General features: G+C 44.2%; 1 long non-coding RNA gene across 1 annotated transcript; it reads left to right on the top strand.

The window, feature by feature from the left end:
• The first annotated feature begins 927 nt into the window (after positions 1-927).
• On the top strand, positions 928-10690 carry LOC137660672 (uncharacterized). The gene is made up of 2 exons (XR_011047745.1): positions 928-974; positions 10515-10690. It is a non-coding gene; the product is annotated as an uncharacterized lncRNA (long non-coding RNA).
• The last annotated feature ends 1928 nt before the right edge of the window (positions 10691-12618 follow it).

A 12618-nucleotide genomic window follows, 5' to 3' on the forward strand; every position in this document is an offset into this window, starting at 1 on the left:
GTGCCTACTTTACCAATTAATTAAAAATTTATTACATCACAAAATCACTACAGCACCCAGGGGACATGTTTTGTGGGGGGTTTTTTGTTGTTGTTTTGTTTACATTTCATTATTAAAGTACTGCAGTGACTTGAGATGGCAAAGTTATGAGATAATGTGAAAACCTCTCAAAGACCACTAGTGGGCTGGAGAAAGGCTTTCAAATATTCACAGAATCTATGAAAGAATCACAAATTACTCTCGTTCTACATATAGAACATAAAATATAGGAACAAAATGAACTAAAAGGAAGTTCGAATGTTGCACATGATAAAACAGATAATTTCATGCATATTTTCCAGATCTTTCAGAAGAATTGAGATTAGGGAATCATGACTTCCTGGGCAGTAAGCATAATAAGGGATCAAAGATTTAAGTGTGTCCAGAGCAACAGATTAGAGCTATGAGAAAATCCAAAACTGAAAAAAATATACCCCTTTGGGTGTTATTTTCATAGCGATAATGTTATTTGTATCCACAACAATCTAAAGATAAATGTAAGGCAGTCTTTGGCGGGAAGCAACATCATCTTTGCATTTTTGTTGTCCTTGTTGTGTTAGACCAATTGGTATCTGCTGCAGATTGTGTTCCCAGAAGCTTGTCTGATAAAGCTGGAGGAAGGTGAACTCTAGTGAAACATAGCACCTCTTCCTGACAAATCTGGCCACCTCTGGTTATGGAAACTTAAGTCATCATAGGAGCTAGAAACAGTCTTTTCAAAATTTGTCCCAGAGCTGCTTAAAACATGATACTGAAGGAAAAGTTCAGTCTCTCCCTTTCTTTTCCTTACCACCCCCAAACATGTGTTTTCCTTAAAGTGTGGAAAGCTTATACTTGCACATGACCAGTTTAATTTTAGTTACACTAAAATTGGCTGACAGCGGCAGCAGCAGCGAAAGCGGCGGCAGCAGCGAAAGCGGCGGCAGTGACTTGAGGTTAGTGCGGGGGTTAGTGCAGGGGCGAGGGCGACATCGGGCTTAACCGGGCGGTTTTTCGTACTCTGGCCCCCCCTGAGCCCCCCCGCGAGCATCAGCCCCGAGCTGCTTCCCTCTGACCCCCGGACCCGGAGGTTCCTGGCAACGAATCAGGAGAGGAGGGGCGTAGCCGGAGGCACCAGCGGGGCGATTTAAAAAACGCTCCACCCACCTGTTATCGTTGATAAAGAGCCTCCTGGAGGGCAGGGACTAGTCCCTCCCAGAGGGGAGTGGGAGAGGGAGACTCAGCAGTGCCTGTGTGAATCTGCAGTGACTGGGTGTGTCCCAGGGCGGGAGAGGCCGCAGCAGTTTGCAGCTCATTGGGGAGGGCACTGACTCCCTCCCAGTGCACAAGGCAAGGAAGGTGCCAAGGAGCTGTGAACCAGGGGTACCACCAACAGGTATTTCCCAGCTCAGTGAAAGAACAATGGTATCTACCCGGTGGAAGAAGACCAAAATGGATGTGGGAACCCAGACAGAGCTCCCACGGAAGGAGGCGATGGTGCAGGTTGCGGGCTGCAGGGAATGCTACAGCGTCTCTGTGGTGTCAGGGGGCTGTGTGCGCTGTGAGCAAGTAGATGATCTGCTTGGCTGAGCGGCACAGCTGCAAAGCCAGGTTGAAAGGCTTCAAGCCGAAGTGGAAAGGCTTAGGAGCATTCGGGAGGCTGAAATGGAGATAGACTGGTGGAGCCAGGCTCTGCCCTCCCTGCAACAAAAATGGGAGCACCTGCCGGAGAGCTCCAGGATCGAGGGACCCCTGTACTCTGCCCCTCTCGAGGTGGAAAAACGATAACCTAGAGGAGAGGAGTGAGTGGAGGCAAGTCTATGGCCGTGGCAAAAGGCGAGTGCCCTCCTTGCCTTCCTTGCCTCCACAGGTGCCTCTGAGCAATAGATATGAAGCCCTAGTGGAATACAGCCGGTCCAATGGGGATGTGGTGGAGAGGCAACCTATATCAGAGGTCCCACCACAGTCAGAAAAACCTGACAGGCAGATAGCTACCTCCTCCACAAGGAAGAAGAGAAGAGTTTAGTGGTTGGAGACTCCTTCCTAAAGGGAACTGAGGGCCCAATATGCAGAGCTGACCCCATCACAGGGAGGTCTGCAGCCTGCCTGGAGCCCGAATCAGGGATATCACCAGGCAACTCCCAACCTGGTGAAGGCCACAGACTACTACCCCCTGCTGATCTTCCAGACAGGTGGGGAAGAAGCTGCATCCCGTAGTCTGAGGGGGATGAAGAAAGACTACAAGGCCCTAGGGCGGTTGGTGGAAAGAGTCTGGAGCACAAGTTGTCTTCTCCTCCCTCCTTCCATTTTCAGGTGATGACGTGGGATGGAATAGTAGGATTCTCTCTATTAACGCCTGGCTACGAGACTGGTGCTACAGGCAGGGCTTTGGGTTCTTTGATAATGCCTGGTTTTATAAGACAACAGGCGTGACAGTGATACATGGGAAAGGTTTATGTCGTAGGGGCAAAAGGGTTCTGGGACAGGAATTAGCAGGGCTCATTCGGAGAGCTTTAAACTAGATTCGAAGGGGGATGGGGTGGTAGCTGGGCTTGCACCACTGGGGCAACGCTCTAGTGTTGAGGTAGACCAGGAGGCCCCCCATCCCCCTGGGGTGAAATCAGGGGGTGAATCTGGATGAAATCGGTGTGCCCAGCTCGCTCCCTGAATGCCTGTACACCAATGCACGCAGCATGGGGAAATAAACAGGAGGAGTTAGAAATCCGTGTTCGGTCGGGGGGCTATGATCTAGTGGCAATTACAGAGACTTGGTGGGACGCCTTGCATGACTGGAATGTGGTCATGGATGGCTATGTCCTGTTCAGGAAAGACAGGCCGCTAAGGAGAGGTGGTGGAGTTGCTCTTTATGTGAGTGAGCAGCTAGATTGTATTGAGTTCTGTCCAGAGGCGATCAGGAGCGAGTTGAGAGTTTGTGGGTGCGAATTAAGGGGCAAGGCTGGCAGGGGTGATACTGTTTGTGGGTGTCTATTACAGGCCACCGGATCAGGATGAGGAGGGTGATGAGGCCTTCTACAGGCAGCTGAGAGCAGTCTCTCAATTACAGGGCCTGGTTGTCATGGGGGATTTCAACTACCCTGATATTTGCTGGGAGGCCTACTCAGCCAGCCATCCCCAGTCCAGGAGGTTCCTCCAGTGCGTTGATGATAACTTTCTGATGCAAATGGTGGATGAGCCAACTAGGAGAGGAGCGTTGCTGGATCTTATCCTCACTAACAAGGAGGGTCTGGTTGAAGAGGTGAAGGTTGAGGGCAGCCTTGGTTGTAGTGACCATGAGATGGTAGAGTTCAGGATCTCATGTGGCAGGACCAGAATAGCTAGCAGAATCACAACCCTGAACTTCAGGAGGGCCAACTTTGGCCTTTTCAAGCAATTGCTAGGGGAAATCCCATGGGACAGGGTACTAGAAGGTAAGGGTGCCCAAGATAGTTGGTTAGCATTCAAGGACTGCTTCTTCCGAGCTCAAGATCAGAGCATCCCAACAGGTAGGAAGTCAAGGAAGGGTACCAGGAGACCTGCATGGTTGAACAGGGAACTGCTGGGCAAACTCAAGTGGAAGAAGAAGGTGTACAGATCGTGGAAGGAGGGGCTGGCCACTTGGGAGGAGTATAAGTCTGTTGTCAGAGGATGTAGGGAGGCAAACTAGGAAAGGCTAAGGCCTCCTTGGAATTAAACCTTGCAAGAGAGGTCAAGGACAACAGAAAGGGCTTCTTCAAATACATTGCAGGTAAAGCCAACACTAGAGGCAATGTAGGTCCACTGATGAATGAGGTGGGGGTCCTGGAAACAGAGGATAAAAAGAAGGCCCAGTTACTGAATGCCTTCTTTGCCTCTGTCTATACTGCTGGAGGCTGTCCTGAGGAGCCCCGGACCCCTGAGGCCTCAGAAGAAGTCAAGATAGAGGAGGAATCTGTCTTGGTTGATGAGGGCTGTGTCAGGGACCAATTAAGCAACCTGGACGTCCATAAATCCATGGGCCCTGATGGGATGCACCCGCGGGTGCTGAGGGAGCTGGCGGAAGTCATTGCTAGGCCACTCTCCATCATCTTTGCTAAGTCCGTGGGCAACGGGAGAGGTGCCTGAGGACTGGAGGAAAGCGAACGTCACTCCAGTCTTCAAAAAGGGCAGGAAGGAGGACCCGGGTAACTATAACCGGTCAGCCTCACCTCCATCCCCGGAAAGGTGATGGAGCAACTTGTCCTTGGTGCTGTCTCTAGACACATCAAGGATAGGGGGATCATTAGGGGCACTCAGCATGGCTTCACCAACGGGAAGTCTTGCTCAACCAACTTGATAGCCTTTTATGAGGATGTAACCCGGTGGATAGATGATGGTAAAGCTGTGGATGTGGTCTATCTCGATTTCAGTAAAGCGTTTGACACGGTCTCCCACAGCATCCTCGCAGCTAAACTGGGGAAGTGTGGTCTGGATGATCGGGTAGTGAGGTGGATTGTGAACTGGCTGAAGGAAAGAAGCCAGAGAGTGGTGGTCAATGGGACAGAGTCCAGTTGGAGGTCTGTGTCTAGCGGAGTTCCGCAAGGGTCGGTTCTGGGACCAGTTCTATTCAATATATTCATTAATGACTTGGATGAGGGATTAGAGTGCGCTGTCAGCAAGTTCGCTGATGACACAAAACTGGGAGGAGTGGCTGATGTGCCGGAAGGCTGCGCAGCCATTCAGAGAGACCTGGACAGGCTGGAGAGTTGGGCGGGGAGAAATTTAATGAAATATAACAAGGGCAAGTGTAGAGTCCTGCATCTGGGAAAGAACAACCCCATGTACCAGTACAAGTTGGGGACAGAGCTGTTGGAGAGCAGCGTAGGGGAAAGGGACCTGGGGGTCCTAGTGGACAACAGGATGACCATGAGCCAGCAGTGTGCCCTTGTGGCCAAGAAGGCCAATGGCATGCTGGGGTGTATTAGAAGGGGTGTGGTTAGCAGGTCGAGAGAGGTTCTCCTCCCCCTCTACTCTGCCCTGGTGAGGCCGCGTCTGGAATATTGTGTCCAGTTCTGGGCCCCTCAGTTCAAGAAGAACTGCTAGAGAGAGTCCAGCGCAGAGCCACGAAGATGATTAAGGGAGTGGAACATCTCCCTTATGAGGAGAGGCTGAGGGAGCTGGGTCTCTTTAGCTTGGAGAAGAGGAGACTGAGGGGTGACCTCATTAATGTTATAAATATGTAAAGGGCAAGTGTCAAGAGGATGGAGCCAGGCTCTTCTCAGTGACATCCCTTGACAGGACAAGGGGCAATGGGTGCAAGCTGGAGCACAGGAGGTTCCACTTAAATTTGAGGAAAAACTTCTTTACGGTGAGGGTGACTGAACACTGGAACAGGCTGCCCAGAGAGGCTGTGGAGTCTCCTTCTCTGGAGACATTCAAAACCCGCGTGGACGCGTTCCTGTGTGATATGGTCTAGGCAATCCTGCTCCGGCAGGGGGATTGGACTAGATGATCTTTCGAGGTCCCTTCCAATCCCTAACATTCTGTGATTCTGTGATTCTGTGATTCTGTGATTCTGTGATACACAGTTAACTGTGAGAATTTGCTATAAGCTTCAGGTAGTCATGCACTTCCCTGCCTCCTGCAGTTCAGAAATCCATCTTTTACTATTGAAGATGACCTGCAGTCTCTGCAGGAGAAATCATATATCTGCACAGAAGTGACAAGCTCTTCCACAAAAAAAAATGCTTGCAAAATTTTGAGCATACATACATTTTAAGCTTCACAATTACTTCTTTCTTGTGTTCTCAACAGTCTTAACCAAGAGTAGAATTTGTATTTGTGAGAACTTCAGAAGTTAATATTTCTCTTGGGTTGCATAACAATAGGGAAAGTAACATTTTCTGAGAGCTAGTTCCAAGCTGAACGCAGGGGTGTTGTAGAGGTTAATGGCTAATATTAAACTCCTGTTGTTATCAGCAGTTTGACTCCACAGTTCATTACTACTGTCTTAGTCTGTTACTGATTCTTTTCTTCTTTCCTGTGTGTTTACGAGTTAGTGAAAGAGCCCTCCAAAGCACTGTAAGGATTTCAGGTGTATTGTGTAAAAGGATTTAGACAGTACTACTTCTGAGGAAGTGAATAGACTTTCTTTATCCAAACAACAATTTTTACTTTGTGTTGATTTTAATCCTTGCTCCTGTTCTCAATAAATAAATAAATATTTTGTTTTCTGGTCCTGTAAGGAAAAAAAAAATCCCCTTTAAGAGAATAAGATGGAAACATACAAATCAATGCCACCCCTCCCCTCTTCACTACCTGATGAACCCCAGATAAAAAAAAAGGATTGAATAAACACTGAAATGTTTTGGTTTTTTTCTTCACAAAATGAGAACTTGGATGAAATTCCTTTTCTCTGAGCCAAAATAAAATATTCCATTTTGAAGCAGACATGAAAAGTGAAGAAAATGAAGGGCTGGTTTCACAAAACTGCTGCAGGCGGTAGCATTCATGCTTGAGTAACAGCGAGGTTGGGCATCTTATCAGGATGGGAGAAGCACCGTTCGATTTTTTACTCTCCCTGAGGAAATTTGAACCCACCATTTCCTAATTTCTAGGGACTCACCAAGATATAATCACTAAATGATAAACTAATTCAGTGTTTTCTCCTTGTGCTTTTCCACTTCTACAAATACATAAATATATTCCAGAACAGATGTTATACTCAGGTGCCACACTTCCCAGGAAGCCACTTTAAACACTTAAATAGTTTTATAAAAGTAGAATAGCTCATGGAGGATGTATGAAAGGGCATAATTTCAGACTATCTAATAACTGGTAAATTAATATGCCCTGCTTTCCGCTCCCCCCAAAAAAGAACTCAAGGCCACAAAACTTAAAAATGCTACTTGGTGCTAATGCTAAGCTGCTAAACTCAGGAGATGACAGTTTTAGTCCCTCTCCTAATGAATATTCAGAAGATAAAATAGCATTAATAGAGACTAAGAGAATCCCATGTGGACTACTATATTTACAGTGGTTAGAGCCCTATTCAGAGACTTCAGATACAGACTGAAAATCCATCAAGCAGAGAAAGGGAATTGAAATTGGTTCTCCCAAACCGTGAATGTTTTCACTTAGTAAAATGGAGGAACTCCTACAGGTGTTACTTATTGCACATTGTTGCATGACTTCAGCATGTCAGTGTGTACATACTTTTACACCTTAAATTCTGTGGCCGCCTCAGGAAACAGATGATTTCCAGATGAAATAAATGTGGTTTTTACAAACTTAAATAAGTAAAATAATTTGCTATCTTTAGGGTGGTATTTTATGATCAAGATCATAGAATCATAGAATCATAGAATCATAGAATCATAGAATTGTTTTGGTTGGAAAGGAGGACCTTTAAGATCATCAAGTCCAACCGTTAACCTAGCACTGCCAAGTCCACCAATAAACCTAAGCACCCTAAGCACCACATCTACACGTCTTTTAAATACCTCCAGGGATAGTGTCTCCACCACTCTCCTGGGCAGCCTGTCCCAATGTTTGATAACCCTTTCAGAGAAGAAATTTTTCCTGATATCCAATCTAAACCTTCCCTGGTGTAACTTGAGGCTGTTTCCTCTTGTTCTATCATTTGTTACTTGGGAGAAGAGACTGACATCCACCTCGCTACAACCTCCTTTCAGGTAGTTGTAGAGAGCAATAAGGTCTCCCATCAGCCTCCATTTCTCCAGACTAAACAAACCCAGTTTCCTCAGATGCTCCTCAGAAGACTTGTTCTCCAGACCCTTCAACAGCTCTGTTGCCCTTCTTTGAACTCACTCCAGCACCTCAATATCTCTCTTGTAGTAAGGGGCCCAAAACTGAACACAGTATTTGAGGTGCGGCTTCACCAGTGACGAGTACAGAGGGACGATCGCTTCCCTTGTCCTGATGGCCACACTATTTCTGATACAAGCCAGGATGCTGTTGGCCTCCTTGGCCACCAGGGCACACTGCTGGCTCATATTCAGCTGGCCATCGATCAACACCCCCAGGCCCTTTTCCACCAGACAGCTTTCCAGCCACTCTTCCCCAAACCTGTAGCATTGCATGGGGTTGTTGTGCCCCAAGTGCAGGACCCGACACTTGGCCTTATTGAACCTCATACAGTTGGCCTCAACCCATCGATCCAGCCTGTCCAGATCCCTCTGCAGGGCCTTCCTACCCTCAAGCAGACTGACACTCCCACCCAACTTGGTGTCATTTGCGAACTTACTGAGGGTGCACTCGATCCTCTTGTCCAAATCATTGATAAAGATATTAAAGAGAACTGGCCCCAATACTGAGCCTTAGGGAACACCACTTGTGACTGGCCACCAACTGGATTTAACTCCATTCACCAGGAGTACTAGGTACTGCATTCACCAGAATACTAGGATGTACACTTATGTGTACATAAGTTGTACACTTATTCACACCAGTTTACATCTTGGAGATTATAATTTCACACCTCCAGAACTACTTTCATCTGGAGATTTCTAGAGTGCTTTTAAAGCATTTCTGTAACTAAGGTTCACAACACATATGTGAGCCAGGAAGAGCTTGTATCACAAAGATCGTGTTGTTTGCCATGGGTGCAGGAGCCTGACAGCAGTGTCCAGACAGCCTGTAACAACATTGCACAAGGGTTTAGTGTTGTCAAGCAAAATACAGTTCTACAATCAGCAGAAAGGATGTGTGAGGAGGCAGAGTTAAATTTAATACATTTTAATATAGTGTCTGGAAGAAAAGAGGGGGAAAATCTGGCATTAAAACCCTTTGCTGTAAGGATGTATTATGGGGACTTCAACTACATGATCATAAATGACGATGATCCTTATAGTATCTCTCAAAACCAGCCTTTGTCAGTATTTCTTCTCTGGAGATCATACTGTGACGTGGGTTCAGCACTGGCTCCAAGGTAAAAGTTTCATGTATGGACTTAAAAACTGCATTTCTTCACTACCTTGATCCACCCTGGTACCGCTGCACCCGCATACGAGCCAGGCTTCTCCTCTCTTATTTCTGAGTCATGCGAGCTCTGCTAAGCTACGCTTGGGTTACTTCCCTCCACCTTCACAGGCCAGGAGCAATTCAGCGTTTGTCCATCTGGCACTGCACCAAAATATTTGTTCCTGGCGGGCAGACAAGTCATGCTGGTTCAGCACTTCCACTTGTTCATTTGGCACTGCTTTTTCATTGAGAGAGCAAGATCACTCTTCTGTACTGTCCTACAAGCTGTGACCTCTGTGTGCCTGTGTTTATCACAGGAGGACATTTCTCCAAAGAACCAATTTCCATAGCAATTCCTCAACTATCTGCCAATGAACAAGCAGATTTATTAGTGATATAGAATAACTCCTTCTAGTCCTTTACGCTATTAAATAAATATTTCCTGCCTTAAACCTTAAACTGTCTTAACACAGTCCTGATAAAAACTGAGCCTAAACCTATCTAATACAATGAGGTTCTGGAACAGTACAGAAAAGTTGAGGAGATATTTCCATCCATAAAACAGATGGATTGAAAGAAATGCATGAAAAATTCCAATTGATTAATTTTTTTTATTAAATTTCTTAAAGACTGTAAGTATTTTCATTTTGAAAGAATTAACTGTAAGAAAGCTGAAACGTATCAGCTTTGTTTCCTTTAAAAATAGACACTGATGCAGGCATATTTGAGATCAAGCTCCAGAGCTTTATAAAGCATAATACATCTTTTCTCTGAAGATAAGTTGTCATCATATGTTAATCATTATTCGTCTGTACTAAAGTACCTTCAGCAACTGCACACTCCAGTGTCCATAATAATTCTATATAACAGTATATTTCTTGCACAACTCTTATCATGTACTATGATGTCTGCTTTGTTTGTGAAGTGTATGATTGCCATCTCTGGGTATGATTACCTGAAACTGGTGAATAGCTTACACGGTCGTCTGCACTTCGTGTTCGGTTGTTAGGTAGGGGTTTGCTTCCTTTTGCTGGGAATGAGGGGAGGAAGCTGTTGACTGATGTAGCTATTTTGATGGAGTGGTTAACAATACACAACAGAACAGAGTCAAGTTTCATCTGATGCCTTCTGCAACATAAGTTACAATGCTATATTAACATTCACTGCCATTAGTTTGTGTATTTAGTCAATTGACCTTAGCTAACAGGAGTTGCACACACATATATACACACACATATGCACAAACACACACATACAGATGTGATAACAATTCCACTTCTAAATCCTTTCTTTTAAGTCTAAAGAAGTACTACTGCTATTGGAAAACATAAATTCTTGTTTTCTTAATCTTTAAATTTTCACAGCTTTTCTCTAAAACCTTCTGACAAAGGCATAAGAAAAGTAACCACTCCAAATTATACTTAAACCTTGAATAATATTATTCAATAGACTAGGGACTGTATAGGTTCATTCTGAAAAAAAAAAAACAGACTTTTACTAAAAAAAAAAAAAAACAAACACCTAAAAAGTATTTCAAGCTAATTGTATTTCTTTTCCAGTTATACAGACCAGAAAGGAAGGAAGATTCCTTTGCACAATCAAGAAGAGGAAACTGGGACCATAACTACATAATTCAAGGGGAAGTGCAGATCTCACACATTTGGAAGTCCACCTAAAACAAACAAAAGGCTCTACTGTATCACATAAGGCAATAAAAAGGTTGGTGACTACAAAATGAGATGCGGATGAGTACATACTGCTGCACACAGTTTTTAAGCATTTACTTCCAGTGTGCAGGTTTGCAAACAAGGCCGAAATGCACTGCGCACTGATGTGATATTAACTAGGTCATTCTGGACACCATCAACTGAGATATAAATAGTCTGTCAAGGGAAAAATTTAATAAATCCTTTAACTTTTTGTTTCTTTAGGCAAAATCCATTTTACATATACTTCCTTAACAAAAGGACTGGCAACGATAAAAGTACAGAAAAAGCAAAAGCAAACAAAGATGAGGTCTCACAGACTCATTGGTTATCCTTGGTAACAATTTCCTGCTTACCTTCACACAAAGGGCTCTGAAGATGCTAAAATGTAGATCATAGCTGCATTACAGCTTTGTAGCTGACTATGTCACTAAAACCCACTGCTTTTAATTAAATAACAACAAAAGTCTGATCTAATCCTTCAGTCCAAAAATAAAGCTTTTTCACCTGAGAAGACTTTTGTACAATTTGTTTAACAAAACATGTATTAAATGGCATAAGAAAGCCTCATTTTAGTACTTGAAGTACACAGGAATCTTTAGTGCTAAAAATCCAAAAGATACATGTGATTCCTTCCCCCTCTCAGTGGTTTTTGTGTCTCTAAATTATATCTCTATGGTAATAATATGTGCTTTAAGAGATTTCTATTTGAGTAGAGGTCTGATGTTTCATGCTGTACCTGCAAGAGCATGTCTTGGTAGTTTTCTATAATATTTTTTTTCTGTGAAAGAGCAGTGTCCTGGTTGGATCCCAGATCTAAGGTAACTAGCCTGAGGAGGAATACTTTGGCACAAGTGCCAGTCTCATCTGTTTTTTGAAAATGCATAGCTAATGTACTTCTCCCACCTGCAAAAGAAAGTACCTCTCGCTTTCTTAACCTGTTCTCAGTTTGACGCATGTACTTTTCCTTACCCTACCAGTTCCTCTTTCATTACTTCCCTCTCTTTCTTTGATTTTCTCACTCCCACATCATTTATCTAGCTTTGCCATTAAAAAAAAAAGTCTGTGTGTGGAAATGGGATTGGGACAAAGATTATTCACTTCACAAGCCAAGATAAGGTCTCATTCATTTTACTGCTTCAACTTAATTTGTCAGAATATATACCACCAATAAATTCTCTCAATGAGAATAATACCTAGGTTTTATCAGATGTCAGCTGGGAAGAAAATCTATTAGTGGGCAGTTTAAATCAGTTGGAAAACCTGCTGCATTGTGGGGTCTGATGGTGTTTGCCATTGGAATGACAGGTAAAATACACAGTGTAACAACCAGCTCAGACTATACGTTCTCCTGTCCCCAAGGAAACCTTTGAATTTTGCTTTTATATAACAGGCAGGGAATCACTCCTACTAGATAGTCTATGAGCCCCCAAGGATGACAATTTGTCAGTGAATCCTCCCCTCCCCTCCCCTCCCCTCCCCTCCCCTCCCCTCCCCTCCCTTCCCTTCCCTTCCCTTCCCTTCCCTTCCCTTCCCTTCCCTTCCCTTCCCTTCCCTTCCCTTCCCTTCCCTTCCCTTCCCTTCCCTTCCCTTCCTCATGTATCAGTAAGGGAAAAGACAGTAATTTAAATACACTTAGAAAGAACAAAGCAAACTTTCTGGAATCAAAAATTCTTCAAGCATATATTTTCCATGGGGAAAGCAGAGATAGATTCAGAGATTTCCAAAATTGTCTTCGAAAGTATCTGGCAAAAAGAAAGTACGGTGAATGAATGTCAAGTTCAATTATTCTGATTTTTTTTTCTAGACTTGAACATGCATTGTTCTAACATGGCTTAGATAATAACCATCTAGATGATATAGAACACAAGGGGGCTCACAATTCACAATTATTACATTTTCATTAATAAATATCCTTGATCTTATTATGAGAAAATGGTACCATTCTTCCACATTT

Source organism: Nyctibius grandis, chromosome 2 (genome assembly GCF_013368605.1).
Source record: "Nyctibius grandis isolate bNycGra1 chromosome 2, bNycGra1.pri, whole genome shotgun sequence".
Taxonomy (NCBI): Eukaryota; Metazoa; Chordata; class Aves; order Nyctibiiformes; family Nyctibiidae; genus Nyctibius; species Nyctibius grandis.